At 39.0% G+C, this 26,299-nt stretch overlaps 1 long non-coding RNA gene across 1 annotated transcript; it reads right to left on the reverse strand.

Moving 5' to 3' along the window:
* Window positions 1-681: 681 nt before the first annotated feature.
* LOC104868149 lies at window positions 682-20,835 on the reverse strand. Its single transcript, XR_781964.1, has 3 exons — window positions 20,800-20,835; window positions 18,977-19,130; window positions 682-726 (listed from the first exon to the last, which is right to left on the reverse strand). It is a non-coding gene; the product is annotated as an uncharacterized LOC104868149 (long non-coding RNA).
* Between the last annotated feature and the right edge of the window lie 5,464 nt (window positions 20,836-26,299).

Raw genomic sequence — 26,299 nt, forward strand, 5'->3', positions numbered from 1 at the left:
CATCTTACTCTTGAAGGATTCTGCACCTTAGCTTCACAGATAGTTCACCAGTGATAAATGTGCAGCACCACAGCAGTCTGTTTAAAGGAGTGTCTCCAGTGAGGGAGTCCTCTAACTAAACCACAAAGGATGAGCAATTTCTTCCTCCAAGTAAGGCTCGCTTTAACGATCATTCTTTAGGATGTTAATTGATACCATAAATTGCAACTTGGATTTTACTGAATGTCCTTAGATCATTTTCTCGGCAGTGGACACTTTCATTAACTGCCTTGGTGGCCAGATGTATTGCCTTCCAACTTCTATGAATAATAATGACACAAGAATTTGTCTCTGGGTTATACTTTCTATTTTTAAAGCTCTTTGCCAAGTTAATGGATGGATCCATAAATACATAAAAGCTAGGTAAAAGAAGCACCCTTGTTACATTTTCATATCCTATATCATTTTAAATGTAGCTAAGACTAAAGCTCTATGTAACAGCTTGGTTTAACAAACAGTGTTGAAAATTTCCTGTGCATCAAGCACTGTCCTAGGTACTGAGAGTAGAAATATGGTAGAAGGCATATGATCAATACTGGTGACTCTTGAATGAATAGGTTTAGACTTAATTATAAAGAAAGTGACAAGGTGGTTTACAATCCATGAAAAATGGTGTTTTTCATCTTTGGCACAGTTTCTTCTGAGGTCTCCTGGAGTCTAACTGGGTGCAGGTCTTCCTGTGCAGTGCTGAAACAAGATGTAGAAACTTTAAGATTTAAAGCTTTTGAGATTTGGAATCCTAAGAAAGGGTTCTGCAAGGCTGAATATAAATCGCAGTGACATATAATTTGCTTGGCTGGACATTTAATTTTTCAAATAAGCTAAATTCATCCTATCAATCTTAATTTATTTTGCATTTTAATTTCATATTTCTTAATGTATTTCCTACTAGCTGAAGTGAACTTATTTGATTTTGTTTTCACTATATATTTCTGCTGAGATACTTAGAACAGTGAATGACACAGAGAATGAATCTTGTATATGTTTATTGTCTGAATAGGCAAAATATCTTCCTCCTGCTTGGAATTTTTCTGAGTATTTAGCTCTTGTTTCCCTGAATTTTAGTTGTCCTGAATATTACATAATGAGCTCTTATTGAGGATTTATTTATTTCATATGAGGAATATTCTTTTTTTCTTAGTATGTGTCTGCAATTAATAATTACATTCATTGTAGGGATTTTCAAGGATATGTATGTGTCTGTCTATCTGTCTGTCTATCTATCTGCCTGTCTATCTATCTATCTATCTATCTATCTATCTATCTATCTATCTATCTATCCATTATCTGTTTGTATAGGATTTAACTGTTTAAAATTGGCCATTTAACTTCATACCAGACTGCATGCTTTTTGAGGCCAGGGATCAACTCTTGCACTTTTCTTAAAGCAAACACCCCAAAGAAGGATAAAATTAATCCATTAACATTGGTTGATTAAGACAGGAGGTCAGTGGAAATTTAGGAAGGGGCCTTTCTCCACTTCTCATGTTCCCAGGAATAGCAGAGGTCTTTGGATGATAAGCAGAAACATGTTTCATTTCCGAAGTAAAACTCTTCAGCCACAGGGAGGGAGTTGATTCAATTCTAGGCAGTGGCATTCAGTTCTGCAATTATGTGGCTTTGTGTGAGATTGAGTAGTGTCATAAAATTGTCAGTTGTGTATGTGGCTTGGAACTGAAGTTTGCTGCCAGTTCACACCCTCAGGAAATGCACAATGGACTTAGATTTGTGTATTTTTGAGAAAAACCAACAACCCCCAAAAGATGCAGAAAACATTAAGTAAAAACATGTGCTCTCCACCCATGAAGGAGGAGAATAGAAACTAACAACAATGTAATTGCTGGGTGTACACAGTTGGAGGCAGGAACTAAGGAGAGTTTATTGCAGAGGAATCTCCTTGCTTTGCTCTCACAGTTGTGTGAAAGGAATTAAGATAAATGTGGCCATAATTAAGATGTTTTTGTTGCTGAATATCTTTGGAGTCATTTGGTTCACTCTTTTTGAAGTTAGTGTAAGATAGTGCTTACACCATCTCCAAGGAATCATTAAGTTCATACAGCATTTGAAATTGATGGGTGTCCAGAATAAAGAACAGTTTCCAATAGTTGCATTGTCAGAAAACTGGCAAGGTCAAAATGTGGTTTTTGGGTCTCATGGATCTCACTCTCTAGAAAGACTCCCTTTGGAGGGAGAACCAGGATGGAGAATTACTTGATCTTTTGGGCACATTAGCTTAGATTCTGAGCAGCTCAGAAAACTTTTCAAAATGGTTTGGGAGGTGTTTAAAAATTACTAATTTTGAACTAATTTTAAAGTTGCAAATATAGTGTAGAGTATAAATATAGTACTCATCTGTGTCCTAAAGTTAACATCCTATATAATGACATGATATGATCAAAAAGTAGTACAGTGAAAACCCAGTAGCGTTGCTGTACACCAACATGAACCCACTGAGAAAGAGGTAAGGCAAACATCCCATCTAGAATACCTTAAAAAATTTAAAGGATGTGAAATTTCTCTATAGTGAAAAGTATAGCACTCTGAAAAAGGAGATCAAAAAAGAAAAACAGAGATGGAAAGACATTCCTTGGTCCTGGATAGGCAGAAACAGTCTTGTTAAAACGGCCATATTACCAGGACTGATACATGGATTCATTGTAATTCTACTCAGAATATAACCAGCATTCCTTCAAGGTGCAATGGTTCCTTAGTCTTTATGACCTCAACATTTTTTTTTTTGGTACTGGGGATCAAACTCGGGACCTTGTGCTTGTGAGGCAGGCAGCGGAACCACTGAGCTAAATCCCTGACCTGACCTCAACACTTTTGACCATTACTGATAATTACTGATAAGCTAAGTAAATTATTCCTCAAGTTGTGTTCTTCTGATTCTATGTCATGACTGCAATGAGGTTCTGCATATTTGCATGAGAATGTCACATAAATGATGTTGTGTCTTTCTCAGTGCATTATGTCACTGGGGTCCTCCTGTCTCTCTGGCTTCTTACATACAGTGTTGACCTTGGTGACTTGATTAAGATAATGCTTGCAGGTTTCCTCTACTGTAATGATACTATTTGTTCCTTTATAGTTAATAAATTTTGGGGGAGAGGTACTCTAATACTAAGCAAATTCTGTTTTTCTTCTAACTTTTACCCACAAATTTTAACATCTATAAGTGTCTCAGGACTGCAAAAATTATTATTGTGGAAATTGCTATTGTTGCCATTAGTTTCTTATTTCTTTCTGCTTGCACTTGTTAAATGAAATTCTACTCAAAGGAAGAACAGTCTTTTCTCTTCCATTGTTACTATAAATATTAAGATAAATGACTGAGTTAATATTAAGGATACTCATTATATTTTATGGATTGTAATCCAATGCTATAATTATTTTAGCATTTCATTTTATCTCATTTTTTGTGGCTCAAATTGTTCCTGCTTTAGCCATTAGAAGATCTCTTAGGCTAGTTTTTATGCTCCTTCAAAAGCTCTTATCATTGTCTGGGTACATCCCAATTTTCTGGTACCACAGATGTTCTCAGCTCTCTGTACTCTCCTGCTTTGGCCCTGGAGTCACAGGTAACTTTTAAATGGGAATCACCCAGTTTTGAAATTTTAAAAGAAAAAAAAAACTTGTGAATTAAAACCTTGTAAAATATACATTTCTGAAATTCCCTGTTCCTTCCAACAAATATTCCAAGGCTGGGAGAAGGGAGAAGAAGAGACTGCTTATTATGGAGCAAAAGCTAACATTTCAGCCTTAAATTTCAGATCCAGGTTTATTTAGAAACCAGGAAACTCATAGAAGACTAGATGACCTATCGTGATAACTGACATCTCTCAAGGTGTACATCAAAAGATAGTATTTACAATACACATGAAAACTTGAACCCAATGTTGAAGATGGGCGATATATTTCACTCATAGATGGAGACAGCTTGCAGCAGGGGGAGATAGGTGTGGACCGAAGACCAGTTGTGGGGGCACCTCTACCATCTTTTAACTGTGTCCTCACCCAGGTCACAGTGCAACTCTAGCTAGGGAGCACATTTGACAGGCTATACAATTCACGAATTCACAGAATTACTGTGGGGATCAAATGAGCCTTGCACACAAATGCTGTATAAACTGAATGGTGTTAAAAAATATGTCATTAGTGTTATGGCTTCTATAAACACTTATTCATCATAACTATGTGGGAGTTCTGCTGCATCTAAGAACTCATCCCATTGAATACCTCACCTATGTTTTACAGGAAGAGAATGTTGAATCATTTGCCCATGGCCTGAGGGTGGCAGAGCTGACTGGAACCAAGGTCTTCTAACTTCTGGTTGGGTGTTCTCTTTACTGCAGCATTCACTGTTTAAGCAGTATTGGAGCAGCAATAATGAAGGGCAGTCGCTTCTCCCCTTTCACAGCCTTGGAATATTTGTTGGAAGCAACAGGGAATTTCTGAAATGTATATTTTACAAGGTCTTAATTCACAAGTTTTTTTCTTTCAAACAGGTAGTGGACGGACCTCTGCTATAAATTGTTTGGACTTCTCTTTCAATTGGGCATTTGCTTTCTCATCCCTTGTAGATCTGAGCAGTTGCCTTGTGAAAATCTTGTTGCTAATCTTGGCATCCTATTTATGGTATAGAAATTGTGAAGGACTGATCATAGTATTTGTATTTCTGGGTCTGACTATACGTGAGCTGGACCTTAGGACTTCATAATCAGATGAGACAATAAATTCTCTTTTTTTGTGTAAATGACCTGAATTGGGTTTCACCTTGCAACCAAGAGTCTTGGCTAGTACCAGGTCTTTGTCTCGGGGACTGTCCTTTTTATCTGCCTAAACTGCAGGGCCTTTGCACATCAAAAATGCATATTGAATGAACAGGACGTTGGGGTTACAGACAGTAAGGGATTTTAAAAGCCCAAATATGTAACTTTTTGTTTCAGTGGTTATTTATAAAGGTATGAGAGGCAAACAGGGGATGGAAGGGTCTATTTTTGAATTATCAGTGGTCAGAGGACTAAAAGAGAGACCGGCGAAATATCTAAATAATTCACAAACTGGATAATTAGCCTGAATGGTTAGCATTACCAGAAATTCCACTGCTCAGAATCCCTTTGTTCAGCCAATAGCTACAATCTGTCTCATTTCATTACATCAGATTTTTAATGAGAGGGAAAGAGAAACAAAGACACTCATTTGCCAGAGCTTTAGTGTGTGTGACACTAGGCTGGGCAGCGAGGCTAGTTTTGCAGGGGCAATCTTTGCAGTTTCACAGGGTCCCATGTTTTAAGGGATCTGTGTTTGGTTTGGTGTTTTACTATTACAACTTGTCTAAATAAATCCCCATTTTGATTATGTTTTACTGTAGTTGCCTCTGTGGCCTCTCTTTAGGAATGAATGAATATTACATGAAGTTCTTCATAAGTTTGGAACAAAGACCCTACACTTTTATTTTTATTCAGCCTAGGAAATGTCCAGCCAGGCTCACTGGACAGTTTATGTTTTCTCTCCATTACATCCCCATACAGCCCAAGGTCATTGTGGCATTACCCTATCATTCCAGAAACAGGACTTGGTTAAGTGACCAGCCCAAGTTCACACCGTGGAGCCGGGATTGGGCTCAGGCCCATCTGACTCAAAAGTCTGAATTTTCCTCTGGCTTCTGCACTATAAACACGAGACATGGGATGGGATGCGAAGTCGAACTGGAAACTGCTCAAGGGATTTCTATTCATTTAGGGAGCCAGTAATTTCTGAGTGCCTAATGTTAGCCCAGCACTTTGCATGTATTTATTTATTTATTCAAAAGCAGATATTCATTTAGCTCCTGTTCTGGACCAGGACCTGTCTGAGGCTCTGAGAATATGGTAATGAACAAAGCAGGCAAGATCTCAATTTTTGTGGAAGCCATGGATTTGTGTGTGTGTGTGTGTGTGTGTGTGTGTGTGTGAGTTTGTGTGTTGACTGAAGGGGAACAGAAACAAGGAGAGTTTACAATAAATAATAGACAAACTGGATAATTTAGAATATGATAAGTGCAAATGAAAGAAATATAGGATGTTTGACCCAGGTCAAGTAAGCAAGGAATCCTTCTTCAAGAAGTAGATATTGAAGGCCCAAAGAATTCAGCCAGTGGGGAAATTAACTTAAGTAGTTTTTAGATAGAAGCAATGGTAAATGCAGAAGCCCTGAGAACTGCAAATAAGTTAGCATGTTGTACTGATCCTCACGTCTTTGAGACAAGGACTATGCAATCTTCATTTTTCAGATGAGGAAACTGTGACATAAGAAGGAAAAGAAATTTACCAGTGTCTCATTTGTTGGAAGACTAAGAAGTAAATTCTATTTTCAGAGTTGATACAATCAGTTACTGCACTCCAGCCTCCCTGGAGCAATAGGCTGTTGGAGGAATAGAGGGTGATAGCCTTGGAACAGACAGACATGATTCTGCATGAGATGTCTGACCCTATAAATGTTTACAAATGCAAATTTGTATCATACTTCCTAGTTTTCTATTTTTTTCTACAATACAGTTTGTACTGCCAGGGACACACAAATAGTAGTGGAAGGTTGCAGTTTGATTTGGGTAGGGGTGGATTTGAGGAAAAGATGTATCCAGAACATTGTTTCATCTCTCCTGAATTCAGTTGCTCTCACCTTGAATTTGGGAGTTCCTGTGTCCTGGGAGATGAGGACCTCAGCTCCAACAGGACAGCCGAAGTCAGCCTGGAACTACCACCCAGGGGTACAGTGATCGAGCCAACCAGCGCTGATGAAGGAGGAGAGGCCCACTGTCACCTCAGATTGGGGCCACATCCTTAGAAAGCCCAGTCTCAGACACTAAATGCATAGGAGGCTGAAGTAGGCTGCTGATACCGAAATGACACCTTTTTTCTACTCTAACCGAAAGAAAGACTATCACCAAAATGCCATCTTGCTCTAGGTCTCATAGAAGACAGAAAAACCTTTGCATTCATCATTTTGCCTGAAATTACTTTAGCCAGATTTTAAAACTAGTAGTAATAATAACTATGAGTCATTAAATATATGACACAGTCACTTAAATGGTGAATATTAACCACCAACATGTAAGGTAATAAAATGATTTAGACCCTCATATATACTTATGATATAGCGGAATACTCTAAAATTTGCATTTGTGTGTCTTTCAAACCATGAATTTCCATGCATTACAGTCAATTATTGGGTCAGATCACTGCTTTATTGCTTTTGGCTATAAGATTTATTAAGTAAAGCATGAATAAAATGTGATTTTAAAAATAAGTTATAAAGATCTACATATCATAAAGCTAGAGTGAGTTTCTGCATATAAAAGTAGGTAATTTTGATAGGTTTTGCAAAGTCATCATATCTGATATTTTAAATCACTAGACTGTGTAAGTAACAATAGCTCAAAGAGTATTCACTTCTGACTTTTGATGTAGTGAAAGGAAAGAGAAAAGCTGTGAAAGTTGTATACCAAGACAGTCCAGCAGGAAGCATTTGATCTTTTCAGTTATTATTCTTGGGTGGTTATTAATTAAAATATCCTTTATGAAACATCACATATGGCCCAGCTTGGATCTAAAGACAGAGAGGTGTTTGTCTCTAAATAAATTCCCAGTTTGATTATGTTTCATTCTGGTTGCATTTGTGGACTGTCTTTAGGAGTGAATGAACGTTTCTTGAAGTTGTACTGTAAAAGGGGATCCTCTTAACATTTATAAATCTCTTGAAGCAGGGGGGTGGGTTGGATGTCAAACAGTGATTTTACTCCTGTGTGCCTCCTTCATACTCCGCTCCCCTCACTATTATGCTATTATTACTGGAAGGCATGCTTTGCATGAGGATTTCTGCTCAATGCTGACAAGTTACAAAACTTGCCCCTTAGGGAAAATACATGGGCCCTTGTATTCAGTCCACATCAACCAATTTAGGAGTGATGCTTTTGAGCCCATGGCAATCTTGTTATTTCCCCCTTGCCCTATCTCATCTGGTACCATTTCTAACTTTAATGACTCTTTCCTTATTGTGTTTTATGCATTGAGAAGTGATTCCATTCTTACTTTGTTCCATGTTGCTAATGTCACTGTGACCTTTCTGGAATTTCCCACTGCTCACATGAACTGAGAGTCAAGTAGTTAGACTCTTTTGGCTATGATCATGGGCTCCTACCAGACTTGATTTGTGTATATGACGTCTGTAACTGCTCAGATTGTGAGAAAAGTCTAGCTCCTGATTTTCAATGTGAGATGATGCTTACCCATAACCCTAACACTAACCCGGACCCTGGATATCAAAGATGAAAGGAAATCTGTGTAAAGTGGTTCATCTCTCTGCAGAGACCCTATGCAGGAGCACTGCGGACTGGCTCTCTAGCAGATGCTGGAGAGCTCTGCTGAGCTTGCCCAATTAGCCACTTCAGGAAGCAAACTGGCAACGGCAACAAATTGGGTCAAAAATAATTTGCCTGAGTATTTCTCAAGTTGTCTTCTTTTGTTTCCCAGAAAAATGAGGAAAAACTTGCAAAAAAAAAAAAAAAGAGGACTCTTCTTTCATGAGACACACCTGGTCTCTAATTGCACAGGCTGTAAATGCTGCGCTCAGCAACCTTGGTCAGAATCGCAAAATAACTGTGGGCTTCCCATCTTAACAGAATGCTCGAGCTCACTCTCTTCCCAGGATCACAAACTGAGTCTGAGTTATGCTTAGAGTGATTCTGTCCCATGAATTCTGCCCTGGGAGAGTCCTGGCACAGTCACATAGCATCAGATAAAGGTTACCTCCTGTTGGTGTCCACATGCTGATAGTACCCATCTTTCTCTTCCAAAGACAACAGTTTTCTTGGATTAAATCATGTTTACCTTGCTCTGCAAATTAATGTCCAGGCAGGGGCCATGTGCGAAGAGCACCCTCATCCTAGGAAATGCAGAGGTTTGTGTTTCTAGGTCAGCGGGCAGTTACTTTCCTTTGCCATGTTTGGCAGACAGCCTTTGGTGGAGGCTGCATGAGCACAGACATGTTTGGTAATTTAAAGAGGAGATGGAGCAATCAGTTGTCTGTTCGGTATCACTTAGCAAACCCTCTGCTCAGAGTGGCCATCTTGAATTGATTGCTCTAGCGACACAAGTCAGCAGTTAGCAGTGAGCCCTGTGCCAATCCTGCATGCCAGCAGATGGCTCCAAATGAGGTCATTGTTTTGACAGTTTCACAAAAGAACCCCAAAGAGCCTGAACAAATCCTCACACATGTGGGATCATCCACAACAGTTGTGAGATGAAAAATGAACTTGGACCAAGACTTTTGAGGATTGCTCTCTGACTGCTTCCATCTGTGGACGCTCCTGGCGAGGGTGGAGGAGACTGGCTCCCTAGGCCTCCCCGCCGCTCCTCTGCCCTGGGTGTTGGAACTTCTTGGGTGGCAGCAATGATCTGATTAGGAAGAAGACAATTATTTCAAACCTCAGTGATTGCAAGCTCCATTTAGAAGCTTCTTGGCAGACTGGAAGCTTACATTCTTGGAGCGCTCCATGTTTTTCACCAATTCCATGGGTATATATGTAGCAAGTCATGTGGCCCCAGACTAACATGAGAAACTTATAGAATTAGACCATCCCCTGAGACCATTTTATCATTAGGGTTGGAAACTTGCATAGGCATATGTCTTTCCGAGTTCTTTGTGAAAAGTGACTACCCTGTCTTGCCTTTAACAGTGTGTGCCACCACTGTATGCTCCCTGATGAGAACACTTGGGTCTTGAATACTGGCCCAACTCAGCGGAACCTCTGGTGCTCATGCCAGAAAGAAAGGATTTCCCCATTTTGTGCTCCTCAGAACTGCAGTTAATAGTGGTCATGTTTTATTCCTTCTTCCTGATGCTGTAGAAAGTGCTCTGGGTCATAAGTGTTTTCTACTATCAGATTCTAATTCTGGATACTCACAAAGCAGAAATCCCATACCTGACATTAGCATTAGTTTCCTAGGGCGGGCATGACAAAGTCCCATAGAAAGGGTGGCTTAAACCAGCAACAATCACTTCTCTGAGAATGACATGCTCCTGTTGGGTGGCATTGCTAACTGCATTCCTAGAGCAACTCCATTCTTATAGGGATAAAGATCAACACAGAGCCAGGCACAGTGTGGCACATGCCTGTAGTTGTAGCACTTGGGAGGTGAAGGAGAAGGATTGCAAGTTTGAGGCTAGCCTGGACAACATAATTAGAACTTGTCTCAAAAAACAGATAAAACAAAAACAAATCAACACAGAAGAAACTAAAATTTACAAAGCAGATTTCAAGTTCTTTTCACTGTGAAAACTGGACCACACTGGAGAAATGAATCTTAACTGGAAATCTATTAACTACTATGTCCTCAAACTCACACATGAGTTTTCATTAGAGGCATGACAACACATTTTATAAGCTGCCACACAAATGGTTTTCACTTCCCTCCTTAGAACTGAGAGTTTAAAGAAAATTTCTATGATCTTAGAAAGATCTGCTAGGATGAATGCACTCATAGATGTCCTAGATAATGGACTTGGCCTTACCAACCATGACATCAGAGGAAGTCAGAAATGCATATTGTTAGTAAAGGTGATTAAAGCCCAGCAGCACCATCACTCTGATCTCCAGCCACATCTCTGCTTTGCTATTCCATGTAGTAGGTTTCTCTCTAGCTTTACTTGTGTTCTTTTTCACAGTTTGAGGGATAGGAAATCCCACTTCAAATCTCTTACATGACATCAACTTTTGCAGTCAGTTTGCACACCCTCTCCCTTCAGCAATGCATGACTTGTCATGATGCTTCATTTATTCTGAAAACTTCTAGTGTTAATGCTTTCTGATATTTCCTCAAAGTTTCACATCAGGCCAGGTCTTCAAGGACCCCTCATACCTTACCTCCCAATGGTCTCTACACGGCAGCTCTGCTTTGTGATCACATCTCTCCCACCCCTAGGAGCTCCACACACAGTTGATCTTCCTATATCTGTGTCCTAAGGACTCAAACCTTACAAAACATTTTTCTACTCATTCACAAGAAGAGGAAGCTGAAGCTCAAAGGTGTTGCTTAGCAGAGATTTGAAGCCAGATCTCCAATGTGTATTCTTCCTAACCTGCCCTGCAGCCTCTGTCCTCACTCAGCTGTTGCTCATGCAGAGAGATCTTTCTGCGTTAGTTTTCTTCCACCAGACTCAGGCACTGGCAGAATCTTTGTCATCTTTGGAAGCTCAGTTCCAAGTTCCATGCCCATGTTGTAGGTACTAAATAGAAGAATGCATCTAAGTCCCTATTCATCAAGGTCTTTGGAGCCCAACTCCCCAGGAAGATTTCCCTTGTACCTTCCTATCCATAATTGCTGCTCATCTCTGACTTCCTTGGTGTCCTGAATCCTCCCCACATGAGCTTCCTTGTTCTGTATGCAGTCTGGGTGTTCTTTTCTCAAGTTTCCAAATAATCCATTCAAAATCTGATCTTTAAAGGCAGGTTTCTGTCTTCCCTAGTATTCACACACATCCAGCCCAGATAGGAACAACTAGTTGGCATCTGACAAATACTTTCTGATTGATGGTACTTAATTGCTTTTTAAACTTTGTTCCTTTTTCATCCTCTTTCTGTCACCAGCCCCATGATAGCCTGGACCACTGACCTCCAAGAGCCAAGTCTCTATATTTGTTCTGCTCTTGTTTGTATTTATTCACTAGGATATACATTCCCAGTGTGGGCATTATTGTCATCAAGGAAGTAAAAGATATTGAAGGATTAAAACTGCTTCTTTCCTTAACATATAAAGATACACACTTAGGACATAAGCCTATATACAGTACAGTGTAACTGTATTGTTAAAATTTAGAGGGGTGAAAGTTTAAGAAAAAGATCTTAAAAACTCTTTGTAGGATTTCCAGGAAGATGATGGAATGGTGAGCAGCAGAGAAATAGCCTGTCTGATATTTGAAATCCAGATGCTGGACTACAGCAATGTGAGGAAGAGAAGGAAAAGGGAATTGAGTCCCTTGGACCCAGAGAGGATCTAAAACAAGAATTAGAGCCAGTGGGGAAAGGAGAAAGAGGGACTACAATGCAGAAACAGGAGGTGGCAAGAGGAGCTTTCACCCTGAGCCCTGGCTCCTGTCATAGGAGGAGTGGCTCAAAACTACAGAGGTATGGTGATGAGTGGAAACCCCAGAGGCCTCCATGTAGACATGCCCCAGTGGAGCAGAGCACTGGACACTGTGGACTACCGTGGCTGGTGAGTTATTCAGGTTCAGACATCCCCTACCCCCAGGAGAAAGCAATTTCTCAGTATGCATTTTGGAAAGGGACCAACTGCAGTCAGAATTCAGAGCATCTGTGAGTTGGCTCCATCTATGGGCTCCAAGTGTCAAGATGAAGCAATACTGAGTTCAAGATGGCAGGAGGTCATGGAGCCAAGTTCAGGCCAGTAAGAAACTCTAAGAGTTTCAGGCTGAAAAACTCAGGTCCCAGCTTCACAACCAGAAACCAGAAACCAGAGCAATTTTAACTTCAGTAGCACTAAAGGCCCAGGTTTGCTGGGATTATCTGCCATAATTCTACCGCTGGCCTGCTGGGATAGATCTGGGCTCTGTCTGCTCCTCTGTCAGTTAGTGACAGCAGAGACACACCCTGAAGGGCCCAACTTTCTTCCTTTCTTTGCTTTTTAATTATTTTTGTGTTTTATTGTTTAATATTTTTCTCTGTTTTCTGACAATTTGTTCTTGTTTTTATAAGAGTGGGAACATTGTTTCTAGTTTGTTGTTGTTGCTTTGTTCTGTTCTTGTTTCTTTTTCTTTCATCTTCTTTCCCTCCTGTTTTTGCCACCAGTTCCCAAAGTTGCATAATCTTCCTTTGTCCTTCAGCTTTGCTTCTAATCCCTTTCTCTTCTATTTGTTTATTTTTTCCCCTAACTTCTTTTAACTTTTCTTCCCTGAGGATAAAATTGCCATATTGAGGGATAGTTTGTTTTAGATTTTGTTATATAACTACAAATCCTGTTCATATGGTTAAAGGTGAAAACTCGATAATTAACACAGTTTGTGATTTTCTATGGTCTGTTTGATGCTATTGTTATTACTGATTGTACTACTTTAGCAAAGGAAACATAATTGTTATAATCAGTTGTTCTTCCTTGTGTGCCAAGACTGAGATTCCCTGAGGGTCATAAACAATAATATAGGCCAGTGTCAAAGATTCACTGGCTAGGCAAAATGGGCAGCAATTTCTCATCCCCATTAAACTGAAGAGGTAGGAACTTGCAACAGACTTAAAACCTAAAAGCCATCTATACCTGGAAGACATGTCTGAGAAGTAGTGTTCTTTGAAGGGACCTAAATACTAGAAATAAAGATACCTATTGTAAATGATTTATAAGCATCAATGCAGGAATTAAACTAAAAAAAAATGAGAAGATATGGTAGCAAGATGTAACCCCAGGTTTCAAGCTCACCAAAGGTGAACCCAGGGAGCAATGATGTGGGACAGTTTGAAAGCCAACAATTTGGACTCTCTGAAATGGTAATGGGGGAAGTAACAAAGCAAATGAATGAGGCTCTAGAAAAAAATCAAATCAGAAGTCATTTCTCAGATAACTTCAGAGATGATGACCACAATGAAGGGCATGCTTAGTACATTTATAGAATATACAGAAAAAAATAATGGAAATGAAAAGAATGGAAATACTTAATGCCCAATATAGGAAAGAAGTAGAATCCATGAAACAGATTCAACCCATATCCAGGAGATTAAAAATTCTGTGGAAAATATATGCATGAGAATGAACCAATGTGAGGACAGAATATCAAATCTAGAAAATAGGAATGCAGTTAACAGTCATGAAAAGAACCATTTCTTTAAAATAGCAAGGGGCCACAATAAATCATTCCAATAGATGCTAGACGACACAAAGAAGAATAACATAAGATTGATTGGAGCCAGTGAAAAAGCAGGAAATAATGTAAATGACATTAAAAAAAAACATTCACAGAAGTAATGGAAGAAAACTTCCCAAACATGGAAAAATAATTTCACATACAGATAAATGACACATATAGAACTCCAGTTAGCCATGATGAAAAAAAAAAAAAAACCTACCCCAAGGCATATAGTAGGATGCCAGAAATTTCAGAAAACTCTTTCAAAATAGACATCTGAAGAAACACATGACCACAAAACTAGCACCCCCAAATGTTCTGAAAGACACTCTAGAAAGAGATAATGAAGACCACAACTGCATAAACCCCAACAGAATGAATCCACTAGGCAAGGGAAATAATTAAACAGGGGGGAAAGAAAGGGAACCAACAAGGAAAATAACATGCCAAGGATAAGTCAATACATATCAGCTATATCCATCAATGTAAATGATCTTAATTTACCAATCAAAAGAAACAGACTGGCAAAATGGATAAAGAAACAAGATCCAACAATACGCTGCATACAAGAAACACTTAAAAAGAAATTCATAGACTGAAAGTCAAAGGATGGAAAACAATATTTCATGTGACAAGAACCCATTAAAAAAGCAGGATTCTATTTGCAGTCAAAGTGGATTTCATGCAAGAATGATCAAGAGAGATAAAGAAGGTTACTACATCCTTGTTAAGGGAACAATCCAAGAGAAAGAGATGACAAACATAAATATATATGCACCAAATACCAGCACACACAATTATATAAAACAAATATTTTTTGGGGGGGTACTGGGGATCGAACTCAGGTCCTTGTGCTTGAAAGGCCGGCAGTTGAACCACTGAGCTGAATCCCCGGCCCCATAAAACAAATATTAATGGACATAAAAAAGTCAAATAAACATTAACACAATTGAATGGGTGACATCAAGACCCCGCTATCACAAATTGACAGATCAACTAGAGAAGAGAAAAACAAGAAATATCAGAACTGAACCAAAGTTTTGAACAATGGACTTAGTAGATATCTACAGAGTGTTCAATCCCACAACATCAGAATACACATTCTTCTTAGCTGGGCATTCTACAAAATAGATCACATGCTAGCTCATTGATCATGCATATGTAAGTGCAAAGGAATTGAAATTATCCCACACATATTATAAGACCTAGTACAATGAAATTGAAATGACTAGCAAAATAAACCAGAATAACTACATAAACACATGGAAATTAAATAACACGCTCCTGAATAATCAATGGGTCATAGATGAAATTAAAGAAGAAATGAGAGTTTCTACAATTGACAATAATGCCAATATGACATACCAGAACTTACTGAATACAATGAAAGCAGTCCTATGAGGGAAACTTATAGCAGTAAATACCCACATCAGAAAAATAGAACAAACTCAAATAAATACCCTAATGTAAAACCTCAAGCTTCTAGAAAAATAAGAGCAAGTCAAGCTCAAAGCTTGTATAAGGGAGAAAACTATAAAGATCAGAGCAGAAATCAATGCAATGGAGAGTAAGAAAACATTATAAAGAATCAATAAATATAGAGTTGGTTCATTGAAAGATGAAATAAAATAGACAAACCCTTAGCCAACCTTATTCAAAGGGAAATAAAAGATTCACATCCATGCAATTAGTAATTAAAAGTATGAAATCACAAGGAATCCTGCAGAAATCCAGGATATCATTAATACCTACTTTGAGAACTTGTATTTTAATAATATGTAAAATGCAGAAGAAATTCACAGAATCCAAATACATACAAATTACTAAAGCTGAATCAGGAAGATATAAAAAATAATAGTAGTCAATGAAATTGAAAATGTAATTAAAAACCTACCATAAATAAAGTCCCAGGTCCTGGTGCATTCACTGCTGAATTCTACAAAAAATTTAGGGAAGATCTAGTGTCACTACTCCTCAAACTCTTTAATGAACTATAAAGGGAAGTAATACTCCCAAATTATTCCTGTAAGCAAGCATTACCCTGATACCAAAGCCAGAGAAAAATTCAATCAAAAAAGAGATTTTCTGGCCAATCTCCCTAATGAATATAGATGCAAAATTCTTCAATAAGATACTGGCAAACAGAATGCAGCAAATCATCAAAAAGATTATACAGCATGACCAAGTAGGATTCATCCCAGGGATGCAAGGATGGTTCAATATATGCAAATCAATAAAGGTAACACATCATATTAACAGAGCCAAGGATAAAAACCACATGATCTCTCAACAGATTTAGAAAAAACATGCATCAAAGTGCAACAATCATTCATGATAAAACCCTTCAGAAAATTGGAATAGATGGTCTTTATCTCAATCTGATAAAAGCTATCTATGACAGACCAATAGCCAACATCATACTAAATGGTCAAAGACTGAACACTTTCACTCTTAAATCAGGAACAAGACAAGGGTGTCCACTATCACCACTCTTATTCAATATAGTTCTGGAAATATTAGCCAGAGCAACAAGAGAAAGAAATAAAAGCAATAAGTATAGGAAAGAAAGTTAAATTGTCATTATTTGATGAATGACATGATACTTTACATAAAGACCCTAAAACCTCCACTAGAAGACATCTAGATTTAATAACCAAATTCAGTAGCATAGCTGGATACAAAGCAAATGCTCAGCAATCAGTAACATTCCTATGAACACATAACAAACTCACTGAGAGAGAAATTAAGGCCACCACAGCTTTCACAATAGCATAAAAAACAACAACAACTTAGGAATCAATCTAATGAACAAAGTAAAAGATCTTTACATTGAAAACTACAGAATTGTGAAAAATGAGATGAAAGAGGGTATCAGAAAATGGGAAGATATCCTTTCCTCTTGGGTAGGAAGATATACAGTGAAAATAGCCATACTCCCAAAATTGTTATTCAGATTTAATGCAATCCCAATCAAAATAGCAATATTATAAGGCACAAAATTAGAAAAGACAATCTTAAAATTCATCTGGAACCAGAAGAGATCTAGAATATCAAAAGAAATTCTGGGTAAGAAAAGCAAGGCAGGGGGCATCACAATCCCTGACTTGAAGTCATACCACAAAACTACAGTGCTGAAAGCTGCACTGTAGTGGCAAAAAGCAAATCCAAGGATCAATGGAACAGGCTAGAAGATGTGGAAACAACTCCAAACACACAGCCACTTTACCTTTGACAAAGGGGTCAAATACCTTCATTGAAAGAAAGATAGCCTCTTAGATAAATGGTGCTTGAACAACTGGCTTTCCACATGCCAAAGACTAAAATTAGACCAATGTCTCACAGCATACTAAACTAAAATTGAAATGGATCAAAGATCTAAATACTAAAACAAAAATATTAAATTTGCTGGAAGATAGAATAGATATCTATTGAAGACATAAGGTATAGGCAAAGACTTTATGAACAAAACCCCAATTACATAGGATATGTCACAAAGAATCAACAACTGGGATCTCATCCTATTAGAAAGCTTTTGCACAGCAAAATAAACCACTAACGGTATGAACAGACAGCCCACAGAGTGGGATAAAATTTATCCAGCTGTTTTCTGACAGAGGACTAATATCTACAATATATAAAGAATTAAAAAAGAAGTCAGACCCAATATAAAGACCCAATTCAAAAATGGGCACTTGAAATGAGTAGACACTTCTTAGGTGAAGAAATAGAAATGGCAAGTAAATATATGAAAAAGTGTTCAAAATCGCTGGTCAGTGGAGAGAAGTGAATTAAAATAATGCGGAGATACTCCACAAAGAATGGCTGTTATCAAGTAACCAACCAATACCAACTGCTGGTGGGATTGGGGCAAAAGGAATCCTTCACCACTCTTGATGGGAATGTGGACTGGTGCAACCACTGTGGAAATCGGTGTGGAGATTCCTCAAAAAATTCAAACTAGAAGTTTCATTTGACCCAGCTATTCCCTTTCTTGTTATTTTCCAAAAAGAATTAAAAGCATGATACCACAGCAATGTATGGATACCGGAGTTTATAGCAGCACAGTTTATAATAGCTAAACCTTGGAGATCCCCTAAATGTTCACCAACCAATGCTAAAGAAGATGTGGTTTTTAGATAAAGTGGACTGCTACTTTGCCACAAAGAAGGATAAACTTGAGGCATTTCTAGGTAAATGGATGCACCATGAGACCATGTGCTTAAGTGAAATAAATTGGACACACGTGTTCAAATATCACATATTTTCTTTGGTGTGAAGAATGGAAAACATAAATAGGGGCTGAAGTGTGTAATAGATACTCTGAAATAGGAAGAAAAATTTCAAATGGGAAGGGGAATTAGGAAGGGGGTAGGATGAAAAGAAGGAAGGGAAAAGGAGAAAAAGAGACTAGAAGAAAAACAGAAATCATGCTTTTGTAAGTAAAGAAGGGAAGAGGGGTTAAAAAGAAAGGAGGGAAAGGGAAACAAAGAAAAATCAAGATATATCGTGTACAGGTACAAATTCAATATGGTAGATGTTATTATGTATATCTAAAATGTATCAATAAAATTAATTTTTTTAAAAAAGGCTCTTTGTAGAGAGTAATTTAAAAAATATTTAGAAATGCAGCTACTGGAATCTGTGTTTGTTGTTGTTATTGTTTTTTGAGACAGGGTCTCACTATATAGTTGAGACTGACCTGGAAATCACTACGTAGCCCAAGCTGGTCTCAAACTTGCAGTGATCCCCTGCCTCAGCCTCCCAAGTGCTGGGATTACAGGTGTGCACCACCATGCCAGGCCAGCTATTGGAATCTGAATGTAGCACGGTGCAGAGACTTTGCCCGTCACTAGTGTATCCCCTAGGTGACCCCGTGTAGCATATGGCAGAGTAGTTGATCTTTATTAACTAATCTTTTTTAGATAACCAGTTTATTAATTAGCTATTATTTTCGGAGTGTGTCTGTGATTCACTGAGCCAGATATGGTTCTGAGACTTCGCTCTTTCCTCTTTAGAAGCCAGTCCTGATCAAAATGCCACTCACCAGTTTTTCATTCTTGGTGATGATACTCATTTTGTACCTGCTCCCTCTCATGGCTCTCTCCTGGAATAGCTCAAAGTGGAGTGCTGATGCAGACATTTAAAATCTTCAACCTAATGATTATTGAGGGAGCTCAGAGTTTTGATGAAATGCTGTCCTGAAAAGAAACGTATAGAGAGGTTACCTTAGTCTCCAATTGTCTTTCTTTTGGAAAGCAGTGGTTTTTAAAGGAGGGACTAAGGGGCGGCAATTCTGCCAGAAAGGAGCCGGTTGTTTCTTTCAGATTTCATTTTCACATGGCAGTGAGACACTGAGTTAAATTTCAACGGCCAGCTCATAACTTTAACTTAGTTTACTTTTGTTTTCCAGTGGGCGTGCACGACGTGTTGGGAAGGTGGTAAAGGAAATTTCCCTGAGTGTGAAGTACTATCCCATCTGGCTACCCTTCAGTGCAGTCCCCGCTTGTAGGAATCTCCCTTATGTGTGGTAACAATTATGATTATGTGGCTAGAGGCACTGCCACTGTCTCCACTTTACAGAGGAACAAAACTGAGGCTCACAAGTTTGACTGGGAGGAACATTTAGTGAGTGTCAAGCCAGGATGCTACCCTTGGTCTTTTTTGTTGCAAAGTCCGTGTGCTGCTCACCACATTCTTCATTCTCTAAGAGTATTCATGGAATGTAGAGATGGTGAGGCTGTAATCTAGTTAACCGACTTAGAATTTCTTGCTTCTATAAAGTATTTGTAAATAGGGAAGGGAGGAGGGGGTGAAGGGAGGGCAGGGACAAGGGGAAAAAATGAGAACCAAGACCTGTCATGTAAAGGTACAAGATCCCAACAATGAATGTAACTGTACTGTGTACCTAAAAAATAGCAATAAACTCAATGAGAAAAAAAAAAAAAAAAGAATTTCTTGCTTCTGTGCAAAGCTATTTTCAGGCTGCAGGACTTTATTTAAGATGCCTAGAACACCATGGTCCGGAGTTTTAAGAGTAGAGTGAGGGAGGCCTAAAAGAAGAGTCCTACTTCAAATATTTCTTTATCCTGATTCTCTTGGCATTTGAGGCTGGATAGTAGTCTTTAAATGACAATAAACATGAGCAGAAACAGTGTTTTTTTAATTATTGTTCATCCATTTCTGTTAGGGTCCTGTAGGCCATCTTAGCTCCTGGAGGGAATAATTTTAAACAGATCAATCTCAAAAGATGAAATCTTCTCTAGTGTGTGAATGGTGGGAAACCCCACTATTACTGGTGCCTGGAGGGGACCCCGCTCATTGATGCTGAGTATGGCCACATCATTTGTAGCTTAAAATACAACTTTCTACAGGAAGTCATTTGTTGTTCACTCTTTCAGTTTCAGTGGTATGGGATAGAATAGGTGGGCGGAGATGAAATTACATTTGTGAAGCTTAAAATATAGCCAGGGAAGCATACACACTGGCTGGGTATTCACAGATTTCAGCCCTGACCTTTCAGCCTTGTGTGTCCTTTTTCACACAGTATTCTGGATCAGTCTGAGCTTGATTAAGAAAATGGAGCTGGTCTAAGTATTCTGGGAATGAAAGACCCTGATCTAGACTTATGGCTTAGGTGAGTATTACAAGAGATGGAGTTGCAAAGGTCCAGGGGTCACTGTAGAACAACAGGGAAGCTGCAGCCACAAGGTTTGGGAAGTAGACACTGAAGTCCTCACAACCAAAAGCTTCCAAGAAACACGCAGTAGTTTTCAAATGTTTCTGAAACAACTCTGTCCAGCTGGCTTAGCCTCCAGGAACATAATGGGTGATTCACAGGGCTGGCTAAGATGGTACTATGGATCTCACATGTGCTCACAGAGCGTGGCCTCTGCTCCTGGTCCACGGTGTTGGTTTCACTGGCAAACTGACTTGGAACCTCACAGAGCAAGGAATTCTGGGAACTGTAGTTTCCTAAAACAGTGTTACAAGCAGATATGATGTTGGTCTGGGTGGTCTTCTTGCACTCTTTTTAGTGCCACTTTTACAGGCAAACGTGACATATAGGCAACAGGTCCACGAGTATCCATTTCACATTTCACTCTTCTGTTGCCGATGCTGTGGCTTTCACTGAAAACTCTTGTTGGTTTGCTTCTTCTTAATCCCACAACCAGGAGGTCTGTTTCTACTTTCCTTGGTTCTTGCTTATCTCCTAGCTACGGGCTAATATGCTAAGTAGTTACTCATGGGACACAATCTCAGGGACCATCGTTTTCTTCTAGGAGAATGACCAGTTCATTGGATAGCTCATAACACTGGTCACATGGCAGGTCCTCCGGAAAGGTCAGTTCCTTTCTTGATTATGATAGTTGGTGTTTTTGTCCACCTGTTCTCCACTCTCCTGTGGGCTACAGCAAATCCATGCACTTTGGGAACAACCTTTCTCCCTCTCCTGTTGCATACTCATGTGCCAGATGGTTTGGATGGTTTGACCTGTTTTGCTCCTTTTCTATCCACCCCTGCACTTGTTTCAGGGGAGCATGAATGACCTGCACTTGTTTTCTATCACTCTGGATTTAGTATATGGCTGAGAGAGGAACACAAAATTCAGATAAACCTGTTGGGGGTCACACCCAGTAGTTGGGTGGTAACTGTGGAAAAGGGGAGCTCCTTTTAGCAGGGAGAGTGTGTAGAATGTAAAGCTAGAGGAGGTTGAGGCCCCTGTGTCTTCAAGAGTAGAGTCTGTCTGAAATGAAGGCATCACCCAGAAAGCAGAGCCTGGGCAAGGGGAAAGAATGCTGATAAATTTGTTGGTCTCTAGTTTCAGTGGAGTCTAAGGCTTCTGGACAATGATGCTCAAATTAGATTCATTGTTTCTTTTTTGTTTTGTTTTGTTTTTAGAAATCTAATTGTGATTTTATTTTTTATTCCTTCTCTTTTAATTAGTACATATCTCCAGTACATAATAAACACAATCATCATGGTAAGTGGTAGATGTACCTATTGCATCTTGGTCATTTTGATTTTCCCTTCTGCTCCCCTTTCTCCAGTCTCCTCCCACCCCACTTTGTGACACTCAAATCCCAGAGATTCTGAAACAATAAGCAACACATTCTGAGAAAGCTAAAGGGAGGGATTTAGATCAAGAGTAATATACCTACAAGCTGCCTCAGAACAAAAGGGTTGAGGTGTGCTTAGAAGCTGTTTAGACCCAGAGGACCAGAAACATGGATCTCTCTGCTCTTGAATCTTTTCAGAATTTTCCAAGAGTCTCTGCCTAAAACCTTTAGCTACCTCTTAGGTCTGTTTTATTTTTCTTCTTCTTCTTCTTTTTATTGAGTTTATTGGTACAATCCAGGTCTATAATACAGTTACATTCATTACTGGGATCCTGTACCTTCAAGTGACAGGTCTTAGTTCTCATTTTTTTCCCCTTGTCCCTGCCCTCCCTTCACCCCCTCCTCCCCTCCCCATTTACAAACACTTTATTTCCATTTTTTCATTTTCTCATATTTTTTCTTTTCCCTTATTTCCTTTCCCTACCCTTCCCACTTTCCCTACACCTTTAGCCCTTTTCTTCCTATTTCACACTCTTAATTATCCCATTAGGATCTTGTGTACTATTATACTTTTTCACACCAGAGAAACTATTCAGTATTTACACATGTGTGAGTTATTTATTTCACTTAGGAGCATATCCTCAATATGTATCCATTTTCCTATGAATGACTCTAATTTCTCATTCTTTATGGCTGAGTAGTATTCCATTTTACAGAAAAACCACATCTTCTTTAACCAGTTTCCAACAGATGGGCAGATGGGCTGTTTCCAAGTTTTAGCTACTACAAACTGTACCACTATAAACATTGGTGTGCATATATCTCTGTGGTATGATTCTTTTAAATCTTTTGGAAAGATACCCAGTAGAGGGATGGCTGGGTCAAATGGAACCTCTACTCCCAGCTCTTTGAGGTATCTCCATATTGATTTCCATAGTGGTTGCACCAGTCTGCACTCCCACCAACAGTGGAGAAGGGTTCCTTTCCCCCCACAACCCCACTAACATTTGTTATTGCGTGATTTCTTTTTTTTTTCAGCTTTAATTGAGTTTATTGGTACATTTTAGGGATACAGTACAGTTACATTTATTGTTGGGATCTTGTACCTCTACATGACAAGTCTTGATTCTCATTTTTTCCTCTTACCTCTGCCCTCCCTTCATCCCCTCCTCCCCTCCCCATCTACAAACACTTTATTTTCATCTTTTCATTCTCTCACATTTTTTTCTTTTCCCTTTTTACTCTTCCCCTACCCATCACACCTTCCCTACACCTTTAGCTCCTTTCTTCCCATTTTGAGTGATTTCTTGATAGCAGCCATTCTTTGTGGGGTGAGGTGGAATCTCACTCAGTGTTGTTTTCATCTGCATCTCTCGAATGACCAGTGATGTGGAACATTTTTTCATATATTTACTTACTGCTTTTACCTCTTTGTCTGAGACATGTCTGTTCATTTCAGATGCCCATTTTTGAATTAGGTCTTTATATTTGGGGGGGCTGATTGTTTTGAGTTCTTTATATATTCTAGATAATAGTCCTTTGTCTGAGGAGCAGCTGGTAAAAATTTTTTCCGACATTGTAGGTTGTCTCTTAGTTCTGTTGATGGTTTCTTTTGCAGTGCAGAAGCTTTTCAATAAGATGAGATTCCAGTTTTTAATTCTTTCTGCTAGTTCCCATGCTACTGAGGACTTGTTCATAAAGGTCTGTTTTAACAAAGCTTTTTTTTTAACCTCACGTCTTGGAATTTGTAAGAAGCAAAACACTGTATTCAATAGTTGGCTCTAGTAATTAACAGTACAAGAATATGCCCAGAATGACTCTACATCTAGGAAGATAGCACTGTGCATTCTCTATGTTTAAATAGCTTTTATGTGATTAGAAATATGAATCCTTACTAATGTTTTTTCATATCATTTCAAGCAAAGTGTTTTTAATTATGGGACTATAGTAGGCTTAATGATTTTAACTGTCAGTAGAATTGTCATTTACTGTAGTGTTTGTATTAAAAATTTCATATCAAATAACCAGCCTATGAAGATCGTTTTGAATACAGTTCCCTGGTATTTGGGAACTACTTCTTTTTCTGGTTTGACATTTGTTATCACAGAGGACTATTAATCTATGCACAGTATGCACTAAATAATTTAAGTTCAATTGTTGAGGATAACTGGAGAAAAGTCAACATGAGCAGGCCTTTGAGGTGTGATTATAGAAGTCCAGTGTCTGGTTCAGGAGGGATGATCCTTCTGTGCTGGTCAGACCACACAGAGCAGCTGGGGTGTGGTCAACTGCAGGGTCAGATCTTAAGTAGGAGCTCTGCTGTGGAGCCCAATTCTAAGGATACTGGTAAATTGCAGTAGTCTGGAGAAGACTGGTAGGACATTGGGTCACAAGAAATCCTAAAAGATAGCAGAAGGATCCAAGGATGGTTAGTGTGGACACGAGTCATCGAGTGGATGACGAGGCCTCTTCCTTTGGGTGACCATGAGGGCAGAATAAAGTCTGTGCATAGAAGGGGGAAGAAGACAGAGTGTAGAGATCTGACATGGTCACACTGGAGGGGGTCTGCCTGGCTGGACCTTCAAGAGACTCAGCTGGAAGACCAATTAAGAGCTCCAGGTCTGGTGTTAGATACTTTGCTCTGTATCATGCTTAACAGATGTGTGACCCTGAGAAAATTCCTCACTTATAAATCAAGACAGTGAAAGTTCTACCATACTGAGATGTTTATGGGGTAACTAAGGTGAATGCAAAAGATTTCAAGAGCAGAGCATGCAGTAAGCCCAGGGAACTGTCCTCCGATGGCCCAGGCAGAGGAAGCACAAATAGCCAAATAATCATTTGTTAACTAAATGAGTGAATTGATAAAGAAAAGAAATGAATGGATCACCGCTAAGATCCCATCTTCTCCTAAAGTCTGGTGTCTCATTGAAAATAGCTTTCTCTTTGGTATAGATCTACTCTATTTTTATGGCCTTAAATGTATGTATACCAAAGTTAAAAAAGCACAACAACAAAACAAACAAAAAACACCCAGGACCTCATTCACTGCTGTCATTTTCCTTGATGTTCTTTTCCCAGATACTTGTTCACATAGTTAAATCAAACTAAGCACAGATTTTGTATACCATGTAAGTTTTTTATTTTTGTCTCAACATTGCATGCTAATTGATTGCTTTTTGAGATGCTTTGCAGCATGTGCTCATTTACCACTTCAATCCTGTACACTCCTGAGCACCCGCACTGTGTGGAGGGCTAGAAATACAGAGGAATAGAGGCCATCTTTGTCCTCCATTTGCCAACACAGGTGGTTGATGCTGAGTTTTTAAGAGTCAATAACTGAATGTTAAACAATTACAAACCCCTGTCGTTACCATTTCATTGAAACTCTCTCTCCAAATGTGTGTAATCAATAGTTAACATGTGTCTCTTTTTTTCTTTGGACTAGAAAATCACCCCCAAATAACTAGTTCCTTTGCCTCTAACAGTGCTTGCCTCTCCCCCTGGAACCACCCAGATTGCTAGGAGCTGCCAACGCACACACTGAGCTACTAGACATGTTCCCAGACGATGCTTAATTAAATCCTTTAATTATTAGCCACTCACTACATTTGCATCATTCCCTAGTGCTTAGCACCAGAATCACTTAGGGGAAGAAGCCAGCCGCCTATCTGCTCAAATTATTGACTCAATTAGAGTTTTATCAGATTCAGGAAAGTTGGAATTCTGGAAATATTCCTTTAAAAAGAGGGGGTGGGGGGCTCACTAGTGTTTAGCTTTGTATTAGGCAAATTCTTAAACCTTGAAAATGCCCTCGGTCCAAACTGATAAGATTTCAGATTAGACCGAAATATTATATCAGCTTACCCAAACTTATTGACGAGAGTAGGATTATCAAAGATGACTGGAAAACAATATTTTATAGACTTACTTATAGATGCAAACTGTGTGGTGGAGCCTCATGTCTTTGTGTTGTACAGGGAATGGTGATTCAAGCTGCCAAGGCAGTAATGGAAGAAAAGAGAGTAGAAAAATCTGAAATTGCATTTCTGTTTGGTCATGGGTTGGCTGATGTCTGTGTCATTCTCCTTGTCTGGGCTTCAAATGCCTCATCTCTAAAATAGGCATGGCTCCTTAGGGTAGTACAAAGTTTAAAAGAGAAAGCGTCATTCAAAGCATACAAAGCAATAGAAACAGGAGAGCTACTGGCAACAAGTATGGAGGCCAGGAGGGGACCGGAAATGTCTGCTCACCTCTTATGTGCACCTTGTTTCTTATCTTTAAAACATATTTTATCCTTGGAAGACAGG

Source organism: Fukomys damarensis, unplaced genomic scaffold, assembly GCF_012274545.1.
Source record: "Fukomys damarensis isolate Sample0158 unplaced genomic scaffold, DMR_v1.0_HiC HiC_scaffold_8, whole genome shotgun sequence".
NCBI classification, from domain to species: Eukaryota; Metazoa; Chordata; class Mammalia; order Rodentia; family Bathyergidae; genus Fukomys; species Fukomys damarensis.